The sequence below is a fragment of the Balaenoptera borealis genome (genome assembly GCF_965194805.1).
Source record: "Balaenoptera borealis genome assembly, chromosome: 5".
Taxonomy (NCBI): domain Eukaryota; kingdom Metazoa; phylum Chordata; class Mammalia; order Artiodactyla; family Balaenopteridae; genus Balaenoptera; species Balaenoptera borealis.
The window spans coordinates 55,163,854-55,183,848 of NC_138862.1; the positions used below are offsets into that span (position 1 = coordinate 55,163,854).

At 42.6% G+C, this 19,995-nt stretch overlaps 1 long non-coding RNA gene across 1 annotated transcript in view; it reads right to left on the reverse strand.

Annotated features, from left to right (window-relative positions):
- Nucleotides 1–8,876: 8,876 nt before the first annotated feature.
- LOC309630070 overlaps nucleotides 8,877–19,995 on the reverse strand; it is a 36,850-nt gene continuing 25,731 nt past the window's right edge. Inside the window, exon 2 of the long non-coding RNA XR_014245405.1 lies at nucleotides 8,877–10,676. This is a non-coding gene — a long non-coding RNA (uncharacterized lncRNA). The remainder of the gene's footprint in view (nucleotides 10,677–19,995) is intronic.

The window sequence follows — 19,995 nt, forward strand, 5'->3', positions numbered from 1 at the left end:
CTCAATATCAAATATCCTGTCCCACTGACCCCATTAAGTCAGTTCATATTTGATTTGACCACGTGTCCAGGTGTGGGTTGTAGGAAGACTGTTCACCACAAGGAGAACACTCGGAGAGACTGTCCTTCTGAATAAAGCAGAGTGGGTGTGTCGGCCCTTTCAGGGAGGCAGGAAGTTTGACCACTAGACCTCAGGGCCTCTCAGACTGTTCATGTGGGAACCTCCTGGGACCTTGAGAAAACACAGATTCTGATTCCATCGTTCTAGAGTGGGGCCTGAGAGTCTGCATTTCTAATAAGCTCCCAGGCGATGAAGATGAACCAATCTACGGATGCAGTGTGAGTAGCCAGGGACAAGAGGACAACAGTGCCTTAGTGCTGGTGACATCTGGCCTCTAATACTTGCTCATAATAATAGCTAATAATGCACTGAGTGCTAACGACGAGACAGAAGTCACAACACTAGTAAGGAACGTTGCTAGAAACTGTCTGTAAACCCCATGCTCTTTCCACTGCTTCAGCCTGGCTCACTGCATGGTAGAGGTGAACAGGGGACCTCCAGCCCTCACAGCCCAACACGAGGTCCCGACCCCTAGCAGCCCAGGGGCAGGACCTGGCTTACTTGCCAAGCAGAACCTTCTGGATGGAGGCTTGGCCTCGTTCAGTGAAAAGCAGTTCAGGACTTAAAAGAAATACATCTGGCATTTCCAGACCCTGGGATGAACACGCTTTAGGCTTTCTGTTCAGCCGATCTGCCTGATTGGGCAGAAATGGACTACCTGGATGAATGAAAGTAGGAGAACATCTATCTGATTGAAAAACTCTTGATGCTGTACAAAATACAGTAGCAAGATGAACTGCTCCTCCAGGGCAGACGTGAGATGTTTCCCCATAGCTCACGGCACTCCCTGGTGTCTCCTGAAATCCCCAGAAGATAGATCCTCAGGACGTGGTGCTGACTCCCGCCTTTGCTTCCCCAACTGACAGTTAGTAAAACATGGGCCTGCGATGAACAAATCCTCCAGAGAGGACATATATATTTCAAGCGTTTTTTGTCCCTGAAAAGAAGCCTGGAGTCCAGAAACTTTTGTGACGTAGGTTTATCATCTCAGTCTTTGTGCTGATTGGACCTGGGTGACTGTGGACCTGCATGATTGGGAAGAAACACAATCAGCTTTTCAGACATGTCTACTCCTGGAAAGCTTCACGAAAGAGTTTTTTGTCTTTGGCTTCCTTTCTGAACCGTTTTTGTTGTAGAGCTCCAGGCAGAAGCAGCTCTGAGCGAAACTGGGCACAAGGGAAATTTCTCTCTGACATTTCCCCAACTTTTCCATCTGGATCCTCTCTTCCTGCCCTCCACTCCCTCCAGCCTCCTCCACTTCCAATACTGAATTCCAACCACAGGCACAGGGTGAGTACAATATTTGCAGAGGAGGGAGGAAGTGGGAACAACCACTTGGATATTGTAGTGATCCGTATTTATTTTCTACATTGATGAAAAATTAGTCATTTTTAAAGTCACAAAACAAATAGAATCATGACTCATGTTTTATAATTTATGTAACTGATTTTATGTACTTCTAATTTTTTATCAGATTTCTGACAGTTATAAATCATTTCCCCTTCTAGAAAGATGAAGGCACACATTTCCCCCTTCTGCCCAGCTGCAGCCATCTGGTAACATAGCATTCCACATTGTTCTTCTTGTACGGTGTTGAAATAAGTTTCTTGACCCAAGATGGAGCTGCTTCTGCCCAGGGTGCCATGTCAGCAAATCAAAACTTAGACAACGTTTGTGTCCCTGGAAATGTTCCACTTGATCAGAAAGGTGGTTCCCCAAACATGAAGCCAACTCTGGGGTCTCTACTTACTTCCTTGTTCCTTCTCTAGCCTACAAAAGCTTCCTGCATTCCACCCCATTTTGACGTTCTCCAAAAGGAGACTGTTCACTTCATGAAGTGTCAAATAAAGTGTGTTTGTATCACCTAAGTTGTCTTCTTTGGTCATTTTTAACAGTAGTAATCAGTTACTTGTAACTATTAACTGGTGAAAACTCAGGTTGTGTACAACAAGGACCTACTGTATAGCACAGGGAACTCTGCTCAATGTTATGTGGCAGCCTGGATGGGAAGGGAGTCGGGGGAGAATGGATACATGTATACGCATGGCTGAGTTGCTTTGCTATGCACCTGAAACTATCACACATTGTTAATCGGCTATACTCCAATATAAAATTAAAAGTTAAAAAAAAAAAGCTATTGCAAAAAAAAAGAAAGAAAGAAAGAAAACTCAGGTGGTATGGATCCCAAAGACTATAAGGCCTGTGGGGATGGAAGACTATCTGGTAAGAGGCCTTGAGAAAGAGTCAAGAGACAAGATGGCCCCAGGACACTTGCATGGGGCAATGTAGGAGATCACGGAGGAAGTCTGGAGACTAAAAGCCTTGATATCTTGGAGAGTAGTTGAGACTGCCTTCTCTTAAGGGAGAGAGATTTATCTGTGATGAATGTAATTACTCAACAGCAAACTTTTATTGCAATAGCAAACAACTGGAAATAATTATTAATAGTGGGAGGAGCTTGTAAAAAAATTTATGGAACTAGTAAATAAAACATGGAACTGCCATACAATGAAGCCATTAAAACAATGAGTTAGAACTACATGTGCTATTAGACAAAGGTCTCTAAGCATATTGTAAATGGGGAAAAATAAGAAATGTATAATTTACTCCTGTTTGTTTTTGAAAAATAAATATATCACTAGATATACACATAAAATTTCTGGAGTAATACATAAAATATTAATAAATGTGCTTATGGTAAGAGAAACTGGTGTCTTCAATATATACTCTTTTATAATATTTTTGCTATTATTAATATTAGTTAACATTTATTGAGTACTTGCCCTATGCCAGGCCGTGTTCTAAGTGCTAGGTATGTATCATCTCATTTAATCATCCAAATACCTGTAGGACAGATTTTATTATCTTTAGTTTACCTTTGTATAAACTGAGGCACAGAGATGTCAAGTAACTTGCCCAAAGTCACACAGCTAGTAGGTGGCAGAGCTGGAACTTGAGATCAGCCTCTTTATCACTTGCATTTCATCACTATAGAATAGTGCCGCTATTATTACCTTCACTTTCCAGATGTGGAAATAGAGAGCCAGGGAAGTTAAGCAGTGAATCATGAATTCAAACTCAGGTAACCCTATCCATTATGCTACAGGGTCTTCTTTCTTATATTGTTTGAATTTTTACCAAGCAGATGTATCAATTTTCAGATTTAAAAAATCTTGATAAAAAGTGGAAGATATTCTATAGCTTTACAAATTCTTTGAGGAACTACAGTAAATTAGTTCTACTCTAGGAATACAGAAACTGACCTCCCTGTCTTACCCTTCAGGGCTCACAGGGGAATGGGAGATACCTACAAATGAAGAGACAGTATAAACACAGTAGTAGAGAGAGAAATGCGAGATGCTTTGGAGCCCAGAGAGCTCCAGAATTACGGAATCCCAGAATTATAACATCTGAGCTGAGTTCTAGAAGGATAAGTAGGAAGGAGCTGGCAAATTAAGAAGCTGGTGCATGGGACTGGTGGGATGGGCAAGGAGAGGCAAAGACAGAGGTAGAAGATAACAGGCACCTCCAAGAATTGCAAAGTTCAAGATGGTTCCAGCACAAAGTTAAAAAGTTTGAGTAGCTAGAAATCAGACTGGAGAAGTAGTCAGGAGCCAACCAGTGTATTTCAACTCAAGAACTGTTGGTCTTTGGACAGGACAGTTCTTTGGACAGAACTGCATCTCCCATTCAGGATATTTGGTATCCCTGGTCCTTGCCCACTAAGTGTTAGTAACATACCGGACACCGAGAAACCCCCAAATAACCCTAAATGAAATGATACTGCTAGATCCCATCTTCCTTTGAGAACCATGAGATACAAAGTCTTATGGGCCATAAGGAGTGAAGACTTTATCATAAAGGCAACAGGAGACGTGAAGAATAACAACAGATTTGCACTTCAGAACTATTTCTCTGAAGGATTCCATGTGATTTGGAGGTGTGAGAAAATTGGAGGCTGGGGAAACAATTGGGAGGTTGTTACCGGAATACAAGTAAGAAATTCTGAAGGCTTAGAAGAGGGCAGTGGGGAAGTAGGAAATAGACTGACCACCGCTAAGGAGACATTATTAATACGTGTGTCTATCGAGTGGAGGTGAAGATTAAGGAAAGAGCAGCCAAGAAGTCTCCTGGGTAGACCTTGGTGACTTTGGGTAGACATTGGAGCCATGTGCCATAAGGAATACAGAATGAGTAGGTCTGAGAAAAGGAAGGAAGGGTGATTTTAACTGGGACATATTAGCAAATTTGTGGTGCATTTGTGACATCCAAATGGGGATGTCCAGTGGGTCAGGAGAGAAGCGGGAGCTGGAGATACACGCTTGAGTCCTCTGTGTATGTGCTTTGCTGAAATCATGGAAATCGAATGAGTGTAGCTGACTTGGGGAATTGATGTGCCCTACATTGCCTTTTGAGACAGGAAGAACCATTAGGTGAATCATATGAAATTGCCAATACTTAACTGTTTTTTGACTGTCAAGAAAAGAATTTCATATGGTTCAAACGAAGATTAGCCCCATCTTTATACCTCATGAGATTATTTTTACCCTCTGCAATATTGTAGTACATATAAGAAATACGTATTTGGTCATTTAGATGACCAAAATGTATTTCTCATATGTATTTGGTCTTTGTCCACGGTTCCTGGCTCATGGATCCCCAAACCCTTTTGGTCTCTTGTCCTCAGTTCCTGAAATTGCTTCACAGCCATAAAGGTGAAATAGGTTTCTTGTTATTCATAATAAACTCCTTTCCACTACACTGGGTTTATATTAATGAGGTGACTTTAGGAAAGCACCTAAAGATGGGAACTTGTTGCTAGGGGAACCAACCATGAGTAGAGGAACTTTCAGTTCATCCCCTGATTTCCAGGGAGGGGAGAGGGACTGAAGACTGAGTTCAATCACCAGTGGCCAATGATTCAATCAGGTATGCCTAGGTAATGAAGCCTCCATAAAAACCCAAAAGGAGAGGGTTTGGAGAGCTTCCAGGTTGGGGAACCAGAGTGCTTCCATGGGTTCCAACTCCGTGAGGACAGAAGCTCCTCTGTTCTGGACCTCGCCCTATGTATCTCTTCATCTGGCTGTTGATTCATATCTTTTAGTATTCTTTGTAATAAACTGGTAATCTAGTGAGTAAATGGGTTTCCTGAGTTCTGTGAGCTGCTCCAGCAAATTAATGAAACCCAAGTAGGGGGCTATGGGGACCTCAGATTTATAGCCAGTGGGTCAGAAGCAGAGGTAACAACCTGGGCTCGCAACTGGTGTTTTGTGGGTCTGATGCTATCTCACAGCGGATCATGTTAGAATTGTGTTGATTTGTAGGACACCCGGCTGGTGTCCTGAGTATTGCTTGGTGGTGGTGGGGGCAATCCCCCGACCACACACATTGGAAATTGGGTTCAGAACCCAAAATGCCCTCATCGCCTACAATAGCGATTTAGATAATCGACCTCTTGTGCAGATAGAGGAAATAATAGAAGAGTTGGGTGAGCTGCTGGGCAGAGACTGGAAAACTCGGGCTGCAGCCTGACAATCTGAGGGCCTTGCCAGGGTCAGGCAGGAGAAGGCCAACCACACTGAGGCAGGAGTGTGCTGATGACCTGCTCGACTGCACTGCCAAGAAGGGGTTTATTCTTGGGGAAGAGTTCCTACAGACCCTCAGGAGAAACAAGCCCTCCGTCTTCCTTTTAGTGAAGCTCAGGGAGACAGTCGTTAGCAAAAGAGCCATCTGCAGGAAAGTCAAAAGTGTTTAGGTCTGAAGAGGGTGGGTGGAGATTTTCAGGCTGGGCTTCCTCTGATTGGGGATGGTCCAGCCTCTCTCTAGGCCAAGGAGAAGAATTCAGCAAGCCAGCTCACCTTGGAGCAAATAAGAGTATCCTTGTACTCCAAGTGTAGGTCTCCCCTGCTCCACGAGTCCCATTCTTCCAGCATCCCTTGAGAAAGAAGGAGTTTATCTCATATCTTCCGCTGAGTCGTGCACCGGGCAGATGTTCTTTCACATTACACGTTATTGGCGTTCTTCTGACCACCGTTCATGTTATTGATGGTCACAGGCTGGAACACTTGCACTCCAGTGTTCCTTAATAGAACGTTGCGTCCCACACGTGGTCAATACAGAGGAAGAAACATGGAAGTCAGTCACACTTTCCCTTACTTCTATTCTCCAAAATGCTACTATATAAGGTGGTATAACTATATAAAATGTCCTTGAAAGGCTGTGTATAACTAAAGGGACTTTTACTGAGGGAGGTGGTTTTTTATTTTACCTCCATGTTTTTTTGAGAGACAATTCTCCATGAACATCGCACATTTCTGAACTATCTGGGTTCTCTAAGCAAAGACATTTACAGCCGAATTAAGAATTTTTGATCCAGCAATTCCATTCCTGGGTATTTATCTGAAGAAAATGAAACCACTAATTTGAAAAGATGTATGTTCCCCCATTGTCAGCAGCTCTTTTCAGGAGGCCCTTTGTCGTATTACTTTAACAATAGTTATATGTATATATGTATATATATATATATATATGTATATATATATATACATATATATATATATATATACACACACACATGTTTTTTTATTATGGTTTTATTATGGTTTTTTATTATGATTTTTTAAAATTATTTTTTATTATTATAAAGTCACAGAATATAAAACATACTATTTTAACCATATTTAACTGTACAGTTCAGTGGCACTAAGTACATTCACATTGTTGAGCCACTCTCACCAACATCCATCTCCCGAATTTTTCACCTTCCTAAACTGAAACTCTGTCCCCATTAAATACTAACTCCCCATTCCTCCTTCCCCTACGCCCCTGGCCCCTGGCATCTACCAACGTACTTTTTGACTCAATGAATTTGACTATTCTAGGTACCTCGTATAAATGGAATCAAACAGTATTTAACAAAGCTATATTTTAACTTAACCTTTACACCAGGTGCCCTCATGCTTCACTAACCTCTGGACCAAGCACACCCTTCAAATCTTTTGATCACACAATGCCTTGCTTAACGTGTTGATTCTTTTCTTAAATTAAAGAAGTAGAAAAGATGAATAAGTAACTAACGGATGACTAGATCTTCTCCCCAGATTCCCCTCCAGTAATCCTGTGAGCAAACTGCATGAACAAGACAGCATCTAAAGAAAGATCACAAGTATTCAGCAAGTCTGCACGCAGTGAAAGATGACGAAGATTGTGGCCCCCTCCCCGAATGATTAATAGTGACTAGCTTCCCCTTTCTCCCTTTAAAAACTTTCATGGTTGAGCAGAATCTTCGGAGTTGGTTCTGGGACACAAGCCCACTTCTCCCAAGGTTGCCAGCCTCCTGAATAAAGCAACCTTTCCTTTTCTAACCAACATTTGTCTTTGTACTGGCTTTCGAGCAGCAAGCAGCCGAACCTGAATTTGGTAATACCATGTTCATTGCCACGTTATTTTCAATAGCCAGGGTGTGGAAGCAGCCTAAGTGTCCATCAATGGACAAATGGATAATGAAGGTGTGGTATATATAGAGAATGGTATACTATTCAACCACAAAAAAGAATGAAATCTTGTCATTTACAACAACACGGATGAACCTTGAGAACATCATGCTGAGTGAAATAAGTCAGACAGAGAATGACTAATACCATATGATCTTACTTATATGTAGAATTTAAAACAACAACAACAATAACAACAACAAAATCCTAAGCTCATAGATACAGAGAATGGATTGGTGGCTGCCAGAGGCGCGAGGTGGAGGGGCTGGGAGAAATGGGCGTAGGGGATCAAAAGTTACAAACTTCTAGTTATAAAATAAATAAGTCCCGGGGATGTGGTGACTATAGGTAATAATACTGTATTGCATATTTGAAATATGCTTGAGAGAGAAAATCTTAAAAGTCGTCATCACAAGGAAAAAGATTTCTTTGTAACTATGCATAGTGACAGGTATTAACTAGACTTATTGTGGTGAACATTTTGCCATATATACAAATATCAAACTATTATATTGTATACCTGAAACTAATATAATGTTATATGTCAATTATACCTCAATTAAAAAAAACACTTAAAATAATAATACAGAGAATATTTGTATAAGGAGACATTCTGGGATACTGAAACTTAGCAACATCTCTCTCCCTAGAGATACTTCAAGGTGGAAAAGATAAAGACCTCCTCTTCCTGTACCCAAAGAAGAGTAGCTTAAATTCCAGATTACAGTTGGGTTTTTTCTCTTTCCTGAGGAGATGATATGCAGGCCACCAGTAGCCCTCTGATGCAAAATCAGAGTTTCCTAACTGTGGGAATCCTCTCTAATAATGCTCCCCACTGTATGAGTAGCCCTCATTTAGCCCTCACTGCATAGCCCTGAAGGCAATATTGTCCAAACATCACGCTGCTTTTGCTGAGAGCAATAAATGGTCTTTGTCTCTGACACAGAAGTCTCATTTTTTTCCTGTGTATATGTATATATGTACAAATAGTCACATATATGTATATAGATCTATTAGATTGATATAGATTTAAATAAAAATATATATCGTGGTACACATAAATAAAAGTGTGGCAGGCTAACTTGTTAGCTTGCAGGTAAAATAAAAGTCTCAGACCCTTCATGAATTCTCACTTAGTTTTATATGTAGATTTCTCTAAGGAAATCCTTTCCCATTTAGAAGGATTATCCTGGCCTGGGATCCATTCCATCTTTCCCTCAGAAAATAGTGGGAATGGGGACGTTTAGGATCGTTCAGGATGAATTTGGCATCCACGTCCAAGGTTATTAGCGCTGCTCCTACAGGTACGGATTGTCTCCTCACTACTCAAGGTCATCCCATAGGTCACCACTGGATCAAATACCTTACACCTTCACAGGCAATAAGGCCTTAGGAAAATCATTAGTATCGACAACAGAAAGTCCCGGAACTTAATGAGGAGGAAACCTTGTTTCCTGATGGCACCACTAATCCTGCACAGCTCACACCCCCCTAGGAGTCTGAACACTTACCCTCTACCTCGAGCACCTTTGGAAATTCTTTTTTCCTCTTCCAGCTTCCAGACCAGGCCTCAGGGCCTGCAGATGTCAAAGGAAGGACAGTTCCTTAAGCTCTACCCCTTAATGGCCACCTCTTAGCTACACGAAGACCTGGCAGCTTTGTGTGTGTGCCGACACAGAAGAGCTTCAGCGGCTTTAAAATGAGTGTGTGCTTACCCAGAAATACTTTCTAATTACTACCTGGCTTCCCCTCCCCACCTAGAACATTCTAACAGCCCCCAGCAACTCTCAGCGCTCACGGAGGCCCAAGCAAGGGAGGATAATTAAGCTCTATAAACTTTACAGAAAAATCGACATCTGTTTATGTCTTCCCTGTCCTGACACTACTTCATGGAAGTTCCCCCAATTGTCAATATTTAAAAGGAAACAAACCAAAAGTAGGTAATGCTTTGCAGTAGGGCTTCATGTTTCTGATCAAGGATCCACTTTCCACTCACCCGTGTTATTCCGGCCTCCCCACCACATAGTTGCTCATCTCCATCCGTCAAAGCCAGTCTGGACCATGTATTGAGATGGTGGCCAGTATGGCAGATTCCAGACTTGCCTTTATGGAGACAGCCAAACTGTTCTAATAATCACCTCCATACTCTCCTCCAGGATGAAATTCATGGGATCCTCCCAGGTGTCTGCCCTGTCATTCACTAGTAGGAAAGATTTTGTGCTAATCCTCCTTCTCCTGTCCAGGAAGGAAAAAAAAGAGCTCATCCAAGCCCTGTTGTGCAGTACCGCCTGCCGATTTGTCCACAGCCAAGTGATGATGGATTTGGAGCTGGGGCGATGAATGGGAATTGTGTTTATTTTATGAGCTGCAGAAAGTTGGCTGGGGAACCCAGCGGGAGGCTTAGCTGGAAAAAAATGATTTGATCTTATGCTGTGTGTCTTCTCTTTAGAAAAATACATGGCATTATCCTTTCCTGAGGTTGGGAAAGAAAACAAGGAAGGCATGTCCTCCAAATACTGGGTTCAAGGTCTGAGTAGCTTAGGCTGTTAGGCTTTTCTCTGTTTTCGGGGATGCAACACTCACGCCAAAGGCTGCCTGCTCAGACTAGGCAGTGGCAAAAGGGAGAATGGGCCACACGGGGCCTGGAGGGGCCCTGACAGAGGGTCCCTGGGCCAGTGCTCAGTGGCCTGGAGAGGATTCCACACTTCGGGTAATTGTTAGATGGCAGGAAGGAGCAGCTGTCCTCGAAAGCTGAGGCTTTTCCTCACGGCAATATTCTGGCATGCGTTCTCACGGAAGTCACCACAGTTATCTTAAAGAGAATTTCGCTAAACAATTTAACACAGAACAGCTTTGGAGGATGTTATAAAGAAAAACACCACGTTGGAGTCTTCACTTTTAGTGTTGATTGATTGGCAGGAGACAGTTTCTGGGTTGCTTTCTTGCTAAAGCAGTTTCCCTAAGTTTCAGTTTGTACAAAGTCCAGGCTGACTTAGGTTTGGGAAGAGGGCTTTGGTGTGGGCACTTGAAGAAACATCTCACTGGCAATTCCTGGCTGAAAAGCTATTGGGGAGGAGAGAGAAGCAGAGGAAAAACGATATTAGTGATGAAAGTTTCTTACTAGTGAAAAGAAACAGTGCCAGTGGAGTCAGAGCCAAATAGGATTTTGTTCTTAGTGTAGCCCTACCTATATGTCTCATTTCTCACTCTCTTTTTAGGTATTAATTAACTTATTAAGTAATTTGTAAATTTTTTTTCGACATATGATTGACATGTAACATTATATTGGTTTTAGGTGTGCCACATAATGATTTGATATATTACAGTTGTCCCTCAATATTTGTTGGAGATTGGTTCCTGGACCCCCCCTTGGATACCCAAATCCAAGGATGCTCAAGTCCCTTATATAAAATGGTGCAGTATTTGCATATAATCTAAGCACATCCTCCTGTACACTTTTAATCATCTCTAGATTAGTTACAGTACCTAATACAATGTAAATGCTCTGTAACTAGTTGTAATACAATGTAAATGCTATGTAAATAGTTGTATGGCCAATTCAAGTTTTGCTTTTTGGAACTTCCTGGAAATTTTTTTTTTATTAAAGGATTTTTGACCCGCAGTTGGTTGAATCCAGGGGTACGGAACCCATGGATAAGGAGGGTGGGCTGTATGTTGCAAAATGTTCAACACGATAAGTTTAATTAACATCCATCAACACACATAGTCACTACTTTTATTTTCTTGTGACGACAACTTTAAAGATTTACTCTCTTAGAAGCTTTCAAATGCACAGTACAGTATTGTTAACTATAGTCGACACGCTGCATGTTATTCCATCCCAGGACTTATCTTATAACTGGAAGCTTGTACCTTTTGACCCTCTTCTCACATTTCCTCCACTCCCGCCCTCAACAGCCTGCCTCTGGCAACTCCCAGTCTGTTCTCTGTAACTACGAGCACATTTTTTTCTCCCTCTTTTTATGCCACATGAGAAGAGGCTGAGCATGATAAGGCAGGAGAGTACAGAGGGAAGTTGTTTGGGAGCACTAGAAAGACGGAGTAAAGCTGTCCCTTTATATTGCTCTAACAGCCCAGGCAGTGGTTCCCTGTCCCCGCTGGGTGAGCCGAGGGCCCCTGCCTGCTAACCTGTGCAGCGCCTTTGTTCAAATTTTAGAGAATGGCAGTGAGGCTGGGTGAGCAGAGCAAGGTCTGAACTTCAGCCTCTCTGCACCCCCTTGGGATAGTGCACTGAACACCCATAGCACTGGAGAGAAGCCCCTGTGGCTGAGGAAAGACCCATGAACTTGACTGTCTTCCCTGAGGTCAGTCTTCCTGGGAGTCCCAGCCCTCCAGCCTGGAACACAGAGCCGGGACTTCAGGGCGACCCAATTAGATGATGGCAAATGTCACAGCCACATAGTACCTTTTTGCCCCCTTCTTCTGTAAGAAGCCCTTTCCCCTTAGAGGCCACTGTAATTAACCCAAGAGAGAACAAGCCATCCTTCTAGTCAAACAAGAAGCTGCTATCACAGTTGACATCTTCAAACGGAAATCCCGTTTTCAGGGATTTCATGTATATGTCCTTCCGTGCGAAAATCCTTATAGGTGATGTTTAAAAAAAAAAAAATAGAAAGAAAAGCCATATTAGTATTCCACTGTGCCTCTACCCCATCCTCCTGTATCCACACCAGATCTAACAGTTCAGAAATCTATACGAAGGAGCTGCTCTGCTCATTAAGGGATCAGACAATGACAATCCCGTTGTCTGAGCCAGAGTGGGTGCAGAGCTGTGAGCTGCTTTGTCTAAATGCCACAAATTGTTATAGTTTTGCTCTGCACTTCAGTATTGGCGTCATCACCCTTTAATGGGCCAGAAGGCTCTGCTGTAACATTCAAAAGCAGTAACAACATTCTTGGTCCCTGTCCAGTTTTCAATATAATTATTTGTCAGAATCATATTAACCTGATATATGACAAACTCATAAAATGGATTCATTTAGGTCTCCAGGAGTCCTCCCTCATTAACTCTGATATTTATAGCTATGGCTTTGATGCTACAATCCCTCCTCCTGTGAAACATAGAGCAGGGATGTCAGATTTCCCTGACGCTGTTGGGGGGGAGTCATTTGTTATCTAGTGTTGCAAAGAGGGGCAGAAGAAATCGGGCCTCGAGTCCAGGCCCCCGTGAACCTTGAATGGCTCCTCTGACAGTTCCTCTCTTTTTAGGGCAGGGGAAAAAAACTAAAACTAAACACTTGTACACAAATCCTAAAGGTTTAATAACTTTCCCAAGGTAATGAGGAAGAACCAATGACTCTGAAGTATTCAGAGAGCTGGTTCTGTAATCAGACTTCCTGGAATCAGATCCTGGCTTTACCACTTACCATACTAGCTTGGGCAAGATGCTGAATTTCCTTAGATCTCAGTTTCCTCATCTGTAAAATGGGGGTTGTTGAAGGGATCCAAAGAATTAACACATAGAAAGTGCTTAGAACAATTTTTGGCCCATAACAAGTGCAAAATAAATGTTACTTAAATTATGATTACAGTTGCTATTACTACCTTGGGCCACAGCGAAACCGAGTTTTTGCTCTACAGGTCTACAGTCCAGCACAGTCGCTTTCACACTGAGTTCTAGGGAGCACTGGGCTTGAGCAGAGGTGACCCAGGGACCCCAGGGGTGGAGGTGGGGTAGCTGTGGAAACTGCAGGGGCAAAGGCCCATCAGAAGCATCATTCCCCATATTCTTTAGTCAGAGCCTTGACGCTTCCACCCATTTCAAGTATTGGAATCCTAGATGAGCTTTCATTTAAACAGTGGGTTCTGGGACTGAAATGAAACAGATTGAAAGCTGCAGCTCCAGATACCTGTGACCTGTTCAAGTCCCCCAGCTAATCTAAGGGGCCCTATGAGCACTTGTCTCTGCTGCTCACCCCAAATTCATAAAACTGTGATCGCGAGACCGTTAGAAGTTTTCTTTTACTTTTAATTTTTTGGGAGTGACATGGCTGGGACTTTGAATTCCTGGTATTGCCAGAGGCTAAGCGTGTTTCTTTCTTTTTTTTTTAATAAATTTATTTATTTATGGCTGTGTTGGGTCTTCATTGCTGAGCGTGGGCTTCCTCTAGTTGTGGCGGGTGGAGGCTTCTCACTGTCATGGCTTCTCTTGTTGCGGAGCACGGGCTCTAGGCGCACAGGCTTCAGTAGTTGTGGCATGTGGGTTCAGTAGTTGTGGCTCGTGGGCTCTAGAGCTCAGGCTCAGTAGTTGTGGCTCACGGGCTTAGTCGCTCCGCGGCATGTGGGATCTTCCCGGGCCAGGGCTCGAACCCGTGTCCCTTGCATTGGCAGGCGGATTCTTAACCACTGCGCCACCAGAGAAGCCCTAAGGGTGTTTCTGAGGGCTTGTAAATGGCTGTGTTGGAAATGTTGTCCATGCTGACAACCAGAACCGTGAGCTTTTATTGCATCGGGACTAGCAGAGCTAGTGAGCTGTTAATAGTGACGGGGTCTGAGTTCACTGTGGTGTTTCTCATGTTGCCGTCTTCATGGCCGAGCTTGTTCCGGGATTCCAAGGTCCACTGTGTTCTCAGATTGTCCACCTATCTCCTGGAGACCAAGCATCAGGCATTTGCAGTCAGCTCACATTCTTGCAGCGGGCCCTGTTTGACTCCCACAAATCCCTTTAGGATTGATTCATTAATTCTGAACAATAATGAGAATGCAATGAAGCCTTTTCTACTCATTCCAAAAGATCCTAGCACCAATTTCATCCCATCATTTGCTTCCTCAGAACTTTAGTTTCTCCCCTGTAAGTCTGTTGGATAAAGTTCAAACTCTTCAGCCTGACTTCTGGGCTGACCTAACCCAACTAACCCTTACTTTCCGATAGAGCAGGCAAGTTTTATCACCACCTTCCATGTCATCTGTTCCCCACTCTCTCCACCTTTCCAAAACTAATTCATTGTTAAAGAACCACCCTTGACCCCTCTTCTCTTCTGAGCCTTCTCCTGACTACTCAAAACACAATTTCTCCCTTCTTTGATCTACAACCATGTGCTCTGTCTGCTTTGCTCACTTAGGCCATTATTCCATGATGGCAGTTCTAGGAGTAAAGAGATGATGCATTAGACACACCGTCAGGGAAGGTCAGTTGCAGTTACCAAGGCAGGATCCCAAAGAGTGGCATCTGGCCTGGGGAGACGGAGTACCGCTAACCTGACTCTCCCAGCACTCATGTATAAGTCAGAACGCTCATTGTAAAGAGACGTAGGCCATTCACATGAGCAGAATGCATGGGTCGCCTATCCTGGGCTCTTTTCTCCCTCCATCAATAAGTCAGGGAAGCTTAACTGGTCATCAGGAGGTTGACTAGACATTTCAGCAAAGAAGGAAAATAGCTTTGTGAACTATTTAATATGGATTACAGTGAGAACTGGCTACACCCCTCTGCCCCCTAGCAGGAATGGGGACCCTACTGACCAAATGCTCTGGCCCCCAATTCAGTGTCTCTCCATTGGATATTGTCATCAACAGTGAAAATATCTGCTTCTCTTTTCCCCCATTTTTCTAAGCTCATAAGACTTATTTTTTCCCTTCTGTGACTCATCAATTTTATCCTTTTACTCAAGAAATATTTGTTGAACATCATTTGCTATGTACCAAATGCTAGCAATATAAAAGTGAACAATATCCTGGATACTTCCACACCACTGGCTTTACTACAGTCAAATTTTGATAAAGATCTAAAAGCCACTCTTTCTTTTTAAGGTGACTTTGGTATATTTAATCTGATCCATTTAGGCTTTGATACCAGAGTTTTGCATAACACCATTACCTGACTTTCCTGAGTGAATAGCTTATTGCCTCAATAGTATTTTAAGTTCCTAGAAGGCAGAGAACAACTCAGTATTTCACATGTATCCCTTGTAGTAGGTAAGGTATGTTGTGCCCATAGTAAGAATTAAATATTTGTCTCTTTACAAGAGACACCATGTTTCTTACCAGCCATAAGGCAAGAGGGGGGGGCAGCTTTACCTAGTTTTATTTCAGAAATTCCCCAACCAATGGCCCACATTAAATCCAGCCAGCAGACATATTTTATTTGGTCTACAGACAGTTATTGTTCTTTTCTTTTTTTAAATTGAGCCAACATTTAAAAAGGTGAGATCTCTCTCTCTCTCTCTCTCTCTCACACACACACACACACACACACAGCCCTAGAATTCCAAGCTCCTTTGGATTTTCAGCTTCCTTTGAAAAACTGGAAGACCTACAATTCTTGGTCTCATACCCACTGAGCAAAAGTGCTGGCACGAAAGTATGCAGGACCACTTCAGAGAGCAAATGTTCCCGGTAGGCTGCAGTCTCTGTCGCTCTGTGTTTCATCACGCTTGGCCTGCCTCACTTACATAACAGCTGAATCTTGAGGCAGTTGAGTCTGTGGCCTCTGTTTTACATGAAGCCAGTATATTGGGAAAGGGAGGAAATAGCCTCCATCGACCCATAGAAAGAGAATCACGCTGAGCCAGTCCTGAGTTTCCTGGCGCTCTGGACATGAGGACAATCTGGCCGCTGGGCCTGCACCTTGGACCTGGGCCTTCCTTACGGTTAGTGTTCTCTGGAATGTGGAAGCTCCCTGCTGAGGAGACTATTGGGGCTCCAAATGGCCTGTCTCATTGAATCCAAGTTCTCTGCCTCTCCAGCACAGCCTGGACCCCATCTAAGCAGTGTTCTGGCTCGTTGCGTGCTGACTACCCTCAAGTGCTGCCAAGGCAATCTGCTGGCCTCGCTGTCCCCTACCCCATACCTGTCTTTCTCATTCTCTCTTCAGGCAACATGGAGTGGAAGAGTGCTCACCAGGAGGAAAGTAAAAAAGGGAGGAAGGAAGAGGAAGGGAGAGGGAAGACTTTTAGGGAGGAAGTGTTATATGCTTCATCCTGTTTGATCTCAGGTCTCTGTCCAGAAAGATTTTAGTCATGTTTGTGGGTGTGTTTGTGTTCAAGTGTGTTGTATACGTGGGATATGTGTGTGTGTGTGTGTGTGTGCAAATAGACCTGCAACTCTTATTCAAGATAGAAAAGGAAAAGCAATAAGAATATTGAGCATATCAGGACGTCCCTGGTGGCGCAGTGGTTAAGAATTCGTCTGCCAATGCTGGGGACACGGGTTCAAGCCCTGGTCTGGGAAGATCCCACATGCCACGGAACAACTAAGCCAATGCACCACAACTACTGAGCCTGCACGCTAGAGCCCACGAGCCACAACTCTGTGCACCTAGAGCCCATGCTCCACAAGAGAAGCCACCACAGTGAGAAGCCCGTGCACCACAATGAAGAGTAGCCCCCGCTCGCCGCAACTAGAGAAAGCCCACGTGCAACAAGGAAGACCCAGCGCAGCCAAAATATAAATAAATAAATTTAAGAATTAAAAAAAAAGAATATTGAGTTTGTAACGTAAGTGACAACCATTGTGCAAGAGCAAGCTGCTTTCCTATCAAAGTACCAAGTGCATGTGTGCCCGCACATGTGCACATTAGGAATATACATGCACGTGTGCCCACACACATATGCATTTCTTTTTAAAAAAATTATAACTTAATGACTTGCTTATGTAGAAACTTGGAACATAAAATCTAAAAAAGGGAAAGAAGAAGGAATAAAACTCAAACATAATCTTAACACTCAGAGATAATTTTTCATCTATTTCCTATTTCTATGCATAATGCATATTTTATATAGCTGGAGTTTATATTGCATATTAAAGTTTACTAGCTTGTTTTTTCCCTCTTAAAATTATGTCATAGACATAGCCCAGGGACATAAAAAACACTTTATAACAATCATTTTAGTATTTCCATTACAACCATAGTGTGGATCTTCACAATTTACTTAACCAATTTCTAATTTTTGAGCATTTAGACTGATAAAAGTTTTTTGACTTTTGTAAGTAACATGATAATAAACATCTTCACCCAAGGATCTTTGCCTTAATTATTATTTCCAAAAATAGAGTAACTGGACAAAGAGTAAAAGTACCTTTAAAATTCATGAGTTGTATATTGTTAAATTGCTTTCCTAAAGGTGATACTACTTTATCTTCCCAACACCCTGATTTGAAAGTGTGCACTAGAAAGCTCACAGAAGTGTTCATTTAGATATACCTAGCTAAGATGTCTAACAATACACGAAGGACTTATTGTGTAATTTATGAGTGTCAACAGAATATATCATTTGAGAATATCAAAGCCACTGGCTGAAAGTGTGTTTGCCCGGGCGACACAATTCAGTCTTTCTAAGAGAAATAAAAGAGTAAACCTCTTGTTTGTCCCCAGTTACAGCTCTGGGATCTTCATCCTTCTCTAACCGCCCCCTTTCATTCCAGGGTAGACCTGCAACATGTCACACAAGTGACAGTGACAGAAGTGACATGTTCACTACTGCCCGCCATACTACTGGCCAGCAGAAGTCCCTCAGCTCACTGCTGCAGAAGCCCCTGCAGAGCCCGCGGGGCCCCATTTTCCTCTACCGCCCGCTTCCTTACAAATTCTCTCTGGATCCCCAGTATGTTACCATTGCCTTTTCTCCTTCCCACTCCAAACTTCTCTTTTGAAGTGAAAGGGGAGAAATAGCCCTCCAAAGGATACTTTCAGGTTTCACAACTGTACTGTCTTGGGCTGTATGAAGTTTTATTTGTGTGTTTCCGTCTTATTATTGTTATTACCATTTGCTCTTTGTTTTACAACCCTCATTCCCTGTAACTCACAGAACCGGTCTAGCCAGGGCTGGCGTGGCACCAGCCACAGGGAGCTCGAAGGGCAACTCTCCCACCTCTGCTCAGAGAGAACTTTGCCCCACCCCGAAAACTGCCCAGGCCAGAGGAGAGGAGGGTGTTGAAAGGTAACCTTTGTTTTCCTCTGGCTTAGGGATTTTAAGATCCAGCATTCAGAGGTCATCCTCAAAATGTCCAGTCAATTTCCATGCCATGAAGCTCCATGGTCCCCCATGCCAACAACTGCTTGAAGTTTGCCCACAGGCCCACTAGGCATCCTGGAAGTTTCAGCTTGTGTAGAACCTACACCCTTACTGGGGACCTAGTTATGGACCATTCAACATAAAAGACATAGTGAGGTTCTGATGTTAAAATCCAGTCCTTCCTCCTAAGAAGTTGTAAAGTATCTCTGTGTCCGTTCTTTCTTAGGGATTGTCACCCTGATTATCTTCTGCCAGTCTGCTTATATTTTTCACTCAGATAGCAGTCTGTTTCAAAATGGTCATTTCCTTAATGGGAATTTTTATATTAATTACAAAACATTCTCTCTGTCTCGGTGCTTCAACTCTCTCTGAATTTCCCAATATGTGAAAGGTTTGGATACTTCCTCCTTCAATGGCCAGCAGGGAGCAGCTGACAAGCCTGAACACAACCTGAAAAAAATTTCCCTACTGTTCAAAAATTATAGATCTATGATAAATTCTGAGTCATAACATCAATCATTTTCCTGGGCTGCAGCTCTCTGAAGATTTGACTGTTTAACTGAACTAATTCTCAGGGAGACACGCTCTATGCCCCAGTCTTTGAAAGTCTGGGTTCAGATTGATAACTGTCCTTCTTCCTGTGGAAAGAAAAGTGCTCAGCACTGAAGGTAATCCATATGAGTCTCTTGCTTGCTAAATTAAAAAGCCTGCCTAATAGACTTGAGAACTAAATTCAATGTATCTATTTTTAATTTTTTTCTCAGTTTATAAGTGTAATTCAGGTTTATTACAGAAAATTTAGAAAAATGAGTTAGCAAAAAAATTATTAAATAAATAAAAGTCAATAAAAACTACCTGTAATTCACCACAGATATTTAATTTTTTGCATATAGCCTTCCAGACATTTAAAAGAAATCTGTTTAAATGAAAATAGGATTATACTATTCGGTAATCCTTTTTCTTTTGTAGAATGATTAATGTCTGCCTTGGATTTGAACATCAGAATGGAAAGTGAGAATTCTTAAATTTTCTCCACAGTAAATAGATTTTTTCCTAAAGTCAAGTGAGAACAAACCAAGAATAAATGCAGTAGCTTATAGCCTAAGTTGTGTGCTTGTCACACTACTTCTTTTCCTTGTTTTTCTAGTTTGGGTAAACAAAAGGAAAGATGAAGGAACAGAAAAGAAAGGAACCTATGTCTGATCAGGTCGTTGTGCTGTCTCCCTCTACCTTGGGGCTTGAGCTATTTATTTTTAATAAGGAAGGAGCCTCCTCTAGGTAACATGACAGGTCTTATGTAGCTACAGGTTCTTGGGCAGGAAACGGTTAATTGTGACATAATTCTGCCATGAGAAGTGGCCCATAAGTTTGCCTCCCATTGGAGTGCCCTATTTTGACTTGCAAACACT